At 34.9% G+C, this 6950-nt stretch overlaps 1 long non-coding RNA gene across 2 annotated transcripts; it reads right to left on the bottom strand.

Annotated features, from left to right (window-relative positions):
- Window positions 1-977: 977 nt before the first annotated feature.
- Window positions 978-2149, bottom strand: LOC124168381. Of its 2 annotated transcripts, XR_006866924.1 has the most exons (3): window positions 2111-2149; window positions 1852-1983; window positions 978-1011 (listed from the first exon to the last, which is right to left on the bottom strand). It is a non-coding gene; the product is annotated as an uncharacterized LOC124168381 (long non-coding RNA). The 2 variants fall into 2 exon arrangements; XR_006866923.1 differs by lacking the exon at window positions 2111-2149 and having other exon boundaries at window positions 1852-2076.
- Window positions 2150-6950: the final 4801 nt, after the last annotated feature.

The raw sequence follows: 6950 nt of genomic DNA, 5'->3' as shown, positions 1-6950 counted from the left end.
TTGTAACACAGCCACCTAGAGATAAGGCTTGTTCCCAAGCGTGTGTGGCGAGGCCAAGCATTTGATTAAACCTGGTTGCATTCCATGCACTTTCCTTGGATAGATAATTTCTTTCTAGCAGGGTAAAAGGTGTTCACACAAGGTCCCAAATGGTTCTATTAATTAAGAGTAAATTCTTCTTCAATTGTTCACTGAATAGACATTGCATGACAGATGGGCTATGAAAATCTTACCCTAGAGCCTGAGTAAATATAAGATTGTTCAATGACAATTGCCAGTGAATCATAACATCATTGACACATCTGCTATTATTCCGCTCGTATTCATCAAAATGAAAGCCAAAATTTACATATAGTCCAACCTCAGCTACTAAAACGTACCAGTCCCAGGCGCTTATGCATTTGAAATATTGTTTGGGATGAGCAAAAGTTTCAATGTCACTTTGCAGTAGATGTATCAATCTAATAAAAATTTGAAAGTCCTGCCAAACCACCAGCATAAAAATATGTATAAAGAATATGATATCTCTTAAATCACATCTCAGCTCTTACCATGCATGAGGAAATCACCACAATGAATTATAGTGGCAGGAAAGAAAAAAACAATTAAAATACAGATATTTTATATTTTCATTATTCAATCACAATAATAGCTGCAATCCTCTCTTGTTACCATGAAATACTTTGCTGAAACAAATATTGTCATTCTCTTTTGAACAAAAATTATTTTTAAGTACATTGACAGAAGCCATACTAACTATCTTCAATAGTTTCTCCAACGAATGTCTATTGTCACATCATCCACTTAAAAAAATCCACATCCACCATAGTTCTATACGTCACTTATACCTCTAAGTCTTTCTGTCTTCTGAATGATAGTTTGGTAACTGAAGAAATGGCACCTTCCTCCAGTCTCGGCACCTTAATTCAACACGAATTATCTCCCCATCTTCTCGTGCAAGGCCACAGATTCTTTTCTGATGTCACTCGATGTGAAGTGCAGCTCACACACCTAAAATTAATAAATAAGAAAATACCAAGTAAATTACTTAGTCATTTCAATTTCAATTTAAGGCATTTCTGAATGAGAAATATATCTAATGACTTGGCTGGTAAATACAGGAGATAACTACATACCTCAATGATTTTTTTTATAAAAAACTAGATATAAGCATAAGATAATTTGAGATGATAAAAGCCGGACACAGCTAAATTCCGGTTCATTGCATCACCCACGATTGTAAGAGAAAAACGCGTATCTCCATTCACGGCGGTTCATACACACTAATAGCATATAAGTTACTGACGAGACTCAATGAATTTCTCAGCATTGCTTTCCATGAAACTTATTAAGTGAGTATCGCTGGTCTTGCGAAATGATACATAAGCTCAAATTAATTCGAAAGCATGAATACCTTTAAAGGTATGTGTTTTCCCCCGTAATATACCGTACTACGCCAAAAATACAATGACTCAGGAAGCTTCATCGAAAATACCCTAGTATATAACTTAGGGCGTAAATAATTCAAACAGCTTTTCAATTCTAAGTTAAATAAGTATTTTTAACTGAGTACAGAGTTTCAGACGCATAACACACCAAAGGGCAAGCTAAGAAATAATATTCGATACCATAAACTTGGCTGCTAAATTATAATTCCCAGTAACTCCTTCAACCACACGTTTACTGAACGAAATAATACAAAAAACAACTAAAATAAAAGAATTTTCAGTCGAATTGCCGCTACAATATTTTAAATCACCACTTTTAGTATTGGAGACATTCATCAACATCTCCAAGCCACATCTAGCTAGAAATTACATCCAAATAATTACAGCGTGAAAGGGTACATACCTTACTGTTTTTCGTGGAGATGAAATTGTCTCTTCTGATCGCCCGAATCCACTTGATCTCCAGCTCATGATATCTTGGAAAGCTAAAAACTTAACTTTGGGTCCACTCCTGAGTTTTCTTCGCACTCCGGCACTGAACACGTGAAAGGCGTTTTTAACAAAAATGTCTCACAAACACACGTTTCTTAAGCCCAGCGAATGAAATTCAAGAATAAAGGAAAATTCACTATCATCAGAAACTTCAATTTTCAATAACTTACACCACAAAAATCCCTGAAAAAGTGGTGAAACGTAACGTAAAATTCACTCGTAAACAACGTAGGGGTTTCAAGGATATCACTACTTCGCTCAAAGATGATCTTATGAGTGGATTCATTAAAACCGATAATGTGCTAGGCAATTATTAGTTTTCAGAGTGAATATTAATCCACAAATATAATTTTCCTCGGCAGTGTACTCTCCTATATGTTACATTTATATTTTTGGTCGCTAATATGAACTCACAGGTTTATGCATTATACCGGTATGGATACACCAATACTTAATGTAAATCCCTACATATAATAACGCTGTAATACAGCAATAATACGTTACAAAATACATTATGTATAGTGTACATCAATTTCCTTGGTAAATACATTATGTACGCGAGTTCTTGTGCTGTGTGGGTAACGTTTTCGATGCCCTAATTTAAGAGCAAAAAAAACAACAAAACAAATGTAAGAGACAGGAATAGGTACGTTAAATCTTAAATACGGGCATCTTATTGTGAAAATGTGTTAATGGATCGATTACCTCGGTGTGTGATGAAATTCTTTGTTTTCTGTTTCTACCAGGTCGGTTTGTTGTGGCGAAGACAATAATTTAGCAGAGCTTACCGCCAGCTTCTTCGGGTCGAAGATAAAAAATTACCGTTGTAAATCTTCCAAGTAGTAGCAGTAAATATTCGACTTGAGGACGCTGGCAATAGGGCCAGCATAACTTTTGTCTTTGTCTCAACAAACCGACGTGAAAGTTATCGAATATCAATAACCTCGAGAAAATAGTAGATTTGAAAGGCAAACATGTGAAATGAAATGGATGAATAAAACGTTGAAATTATATGATAGATGATGTTCTGAAAGCACAAGGAAAAAAGGCACAAGGTAAATACTTCACTTGAAATCACAAGGCGTAGGAATGGCAAAATCAAAGTGGACGCTACCAGCTCCTTGTGGTTGGAAGTGCGATTAACGTTATGTCATTGTTTGGTGTAGAGCGAGATATCTATAACCGCGTTTTTCAAAACGTGATAAAAAAGCAGCAAAAGCTTTTTCTTGGAGGGAGAAAAACCTCTGAAAAAAAACATTTTCAAATTTGATTTCTGAAACTATAAATGGTTTATATATATAAATAAAGAAATATTTTCAAAACTTAACCTCGCTGAAGTGATTTTATGTAATTATGTCTTCTTGATCATCATTTAATAGTTTTACCAGCCAAAATGTGACCAACTTTTATTTGCAGTACTAGAAAAAGATTGCATCTAAATTAATAAGCTTAGCGACTATTATTATAATTTGTGCTAAGTGCACATAGTGGACCTTGTCTTTTTGAAAGATTAACTATCATGTACTTGCCCCTTTTTTTTGGATGTTATGATTATTTACTTTTATCTCTTTGCTATAGGCGGTGTTAGAGGTAATTTCCCTAATGAAAAAATTACGGACAAAGTAATAATTGATTCTGTGAAAAACTGGTTGCGACACGGAAAGGCGAGGGCCATCAATGAAGCCAGGTAAACAATTCTGGTAGAGTCCTGAAATTACTATGTTCATTATTAATATTTGGCTTATTTATTTAATATTACAACTCACAGAAATATCTATACAGAGAGCATATCATTTTTCCTATTTTAGTCTGTCATTAATTATGATGGTGGCCTAGGATGATCTTTAAATTATTTAGACTTTTGCATTATTGTTCCTACTATGGAGTTCCTTTTCATTGAAACAAAAACACAATTTTCAGCTACGTGACATTGGATTTATATACTTCTGAGCTTACTGTAAAGGAATAATTTTAAATTGTTAGAGCACTAACCTTAGTTACTTACAAGCTCTATTATTTATTTCAGGAATATCCAGGAACCTGGTGCACATAATAATAATAATAATGTTAATAATAATTGAGTTTAAATAATGAAATTCATACATGTTCTAATTAAAACAAAATAGCATTGTATTGTAAAAGTCATAAGTTAAATAAATTTCATTTCAGAATGTTATTGCCCTTTCATCCATCATTTATACCTCTGGTGATATCCAAAATCTTAGTCTGTTAAATTAATACAAGGTTCTCAATCACTGCTTGGTGTGTTTACTTATTCATTGCAAAAGAATGCATTAAATTTATGTAGCCAAACAAAGAAAAATTTAAGGCATTAACTCAAGTATAATTTCTATTTTACAGTGTAGTTGTGGATATTTGGTGGATCCACTCAATATCCTGTAGGTAGCATGCCAATTTTTGGGGATCTCCAAGATTTTCCCTAGACTCTGTATATCCCTTAGAATTCAAGACGATTTGTAATGAATATCCATTGAATACCTTATAAGGTATAGATACTATAGTATCGTGGATATCCACTGGTTATCAAATGAATGTCCACAGGATCCTCGATGAGTATCCACTAGATGTCTAATATATGTCTATGGCCTATCCAGATAGAGAACATTTGGATATCCACTGGATATCCACTGAAAATCCACTACAAATCCAGAGCATTCTCAATGGATATCCACTGGATATCCAATGGATGTCTAATGTATGTCTATGGCCTATCCAGATAGAGAACATTTGGATATCCACTGGATATCCACTGAAAATCCACTACAAATCCAGAGCATTCTCAATGGATATCCAATGGATGTCTAATGTATATCCATGGCGTATCCAGATAGAGGACATTTGGATATCCACTGGATATCCATTGGATAAATCTATGGATATCCAATGGATGTCATGGCAACCAACATGGATATCCAATGGATATATTTGTGCTGTGTGGGATTTTGCTATCATATTCAAGTATCTTTAAGGAAAATTCTAGAATATGAACGTATAAATAACCTAAGAACTTAACAATTAACTTGTATATAAAATCAACATAAATTATGCCAACCTGTTCAACCAATTACTGTGTTGTAATTATCACACGACCGATAGTGTTAAACTTCAAAATATAAGAATTGGGTCATCTCCATCAATACCGACTCGATATATATTCAGGGAAAAGACATATATTACTTGTATGGTTATTTCTTGAAACGCGCCAGTTTGCTGCTGTGTTCTCACCAAAAAATTAGTTCATATTCATTTCCGTAACCCAAATATCTTCATATTTCAACTTCAATAACAGCCGGTGCAGCCATATTTATTCATCCGTAAAGGACACTTTGGCTGCTATTCTGGATAAGCGTTGCAAAAAATAGCATATGCTATTCTGCGGGTCATTATTGCAACGACCCCGTATTCAGAATGAAGCGTAGTAATAATTTTGTTCGGAATAGCAGCATGCTATTTCTTGCGCGAGCTATTTGGAAGCTCCGCCCCTTCCCGTATGAAAAACTTTCTGAACAGTTTGCGCCGCCAATGAGGGAGAAGATATTTTATATATTTTTCTGTATTTTATGGAATATTGACTTGCAATTACAAATAATTGCTTCATTTGCATTTAAAAATTATATTAAAGCGTGGATTTATATAATACGCTTTGAAAATCTCGTTTAGGAAATCAGCTGATTGTTGTTGTTTTGATAATATCACAATGGCTTCAGACAGGTGGGTTAGGTCATAATTTTACTGTTATAATGATGATTTATCGGGCATAAATATTGAATCATTTACCTATATCCGATCGGTCCTTTATCGTGAGATATATGTTATGCGAAATAATCATTGAAACCTAAATATGCTTGATTTTCTTCGTAATTGTCTTAGGCTTCGAAGTCTGTCTGTTCGTTGCATGTCAAAATAAATATGTACCAACTTTTATTGCTTTGATCGTGACGATATAGCTTTACTGTATGAACTAGAAGCTTTCGTTTCTAATACTAGCTTTATATTATATGACTCCCTAATTTCAATTCATTCTCTGTTTAGGAAATGAAGTAGGTGGCAACGTCACCGCTGTGCTTTCATGTAATATGATGGAATAGTATCAATATTTCAGCTGCAGATTTGGAAAAAGCAGAGGGATGTGATGGTGAATTTGAGGATGGATGGAACAACTGTGAAAAAGTGAATCGTGTGGAAAGTGCTGTTGTGTCACTTATTATTCCCAGACGGCACAGAACCCTCCGTATCTAATTCGTATGTACATAGTACCCATTGACTAAGGGGATAGTATGCCGCTTCGTCGCTTTTCGTCAATGGATAATTTCCGTTCGCGGCCTGTCGACGAAGCGCGTACGCAGCATGTGAATGTCCGCTACTAAGCACGTACGATTGGATACGAAGCGCGCAGGAACACGGCACTCAGGCTAATCTCAATCGATTAGGTCGACATTAGATATATCGTAACTCGCACGATCGAAAAATGTATCGAACGCAACACAATCGATAGCTACCGACCGTAGCGAGAACCTTGATACGAATCATTATGAATTGTAAGTTCTCAATAGGTAAATAACACCATATCATGAATTCTAATTACCATGAAAGACTCACGACCGACAAAGTTTTGTCGGTTGTGAGTTTTTCATGGTAATTAGAATTCATGATATAGTATTATTTACCCATTGAGAACTTACAAAACTTACTCGGCCACTTAAATAACTCTGCGAAAAATGAGATTCTCATGGCTAATTCACGCACCCCCAGCATCCAGCATTGTTAAGTGGCTCGTACTTACTTGGAAACCTTGAGATGTTAATGAGAGTAAATTCTTATTAATTTTGACACTAAATAAGACATCACATAGCCCACGAGCATTAAAAAGCTTACCCTATAGCCTGACGAAATAAATTTTTTAAATAAAAATTGCCGATGAAACAGGATTGCTGACACATCTGCTATTAGTATGATCGAATTCATCAAAATGCAAGCAAAAATTAACGT

Source organism: Ischnura elegans, chromosome 11 (genome assembly GCF_921293095.1).
Source record: "Ischnura elegans chromosome 11, ioIscEleg1.1, whole genome shotgun sequence".
Classification (NCBI taxonomy): domain Eukaryota; kingdom Metazoa; phylum Arthropoda; class Insecta; order Odonata; family Coenagrionidae; genus Ischnura; species Ischnura elegans.
This window is presented reverse-complemented; position numbering and strand designations above follow the sequence as displayed.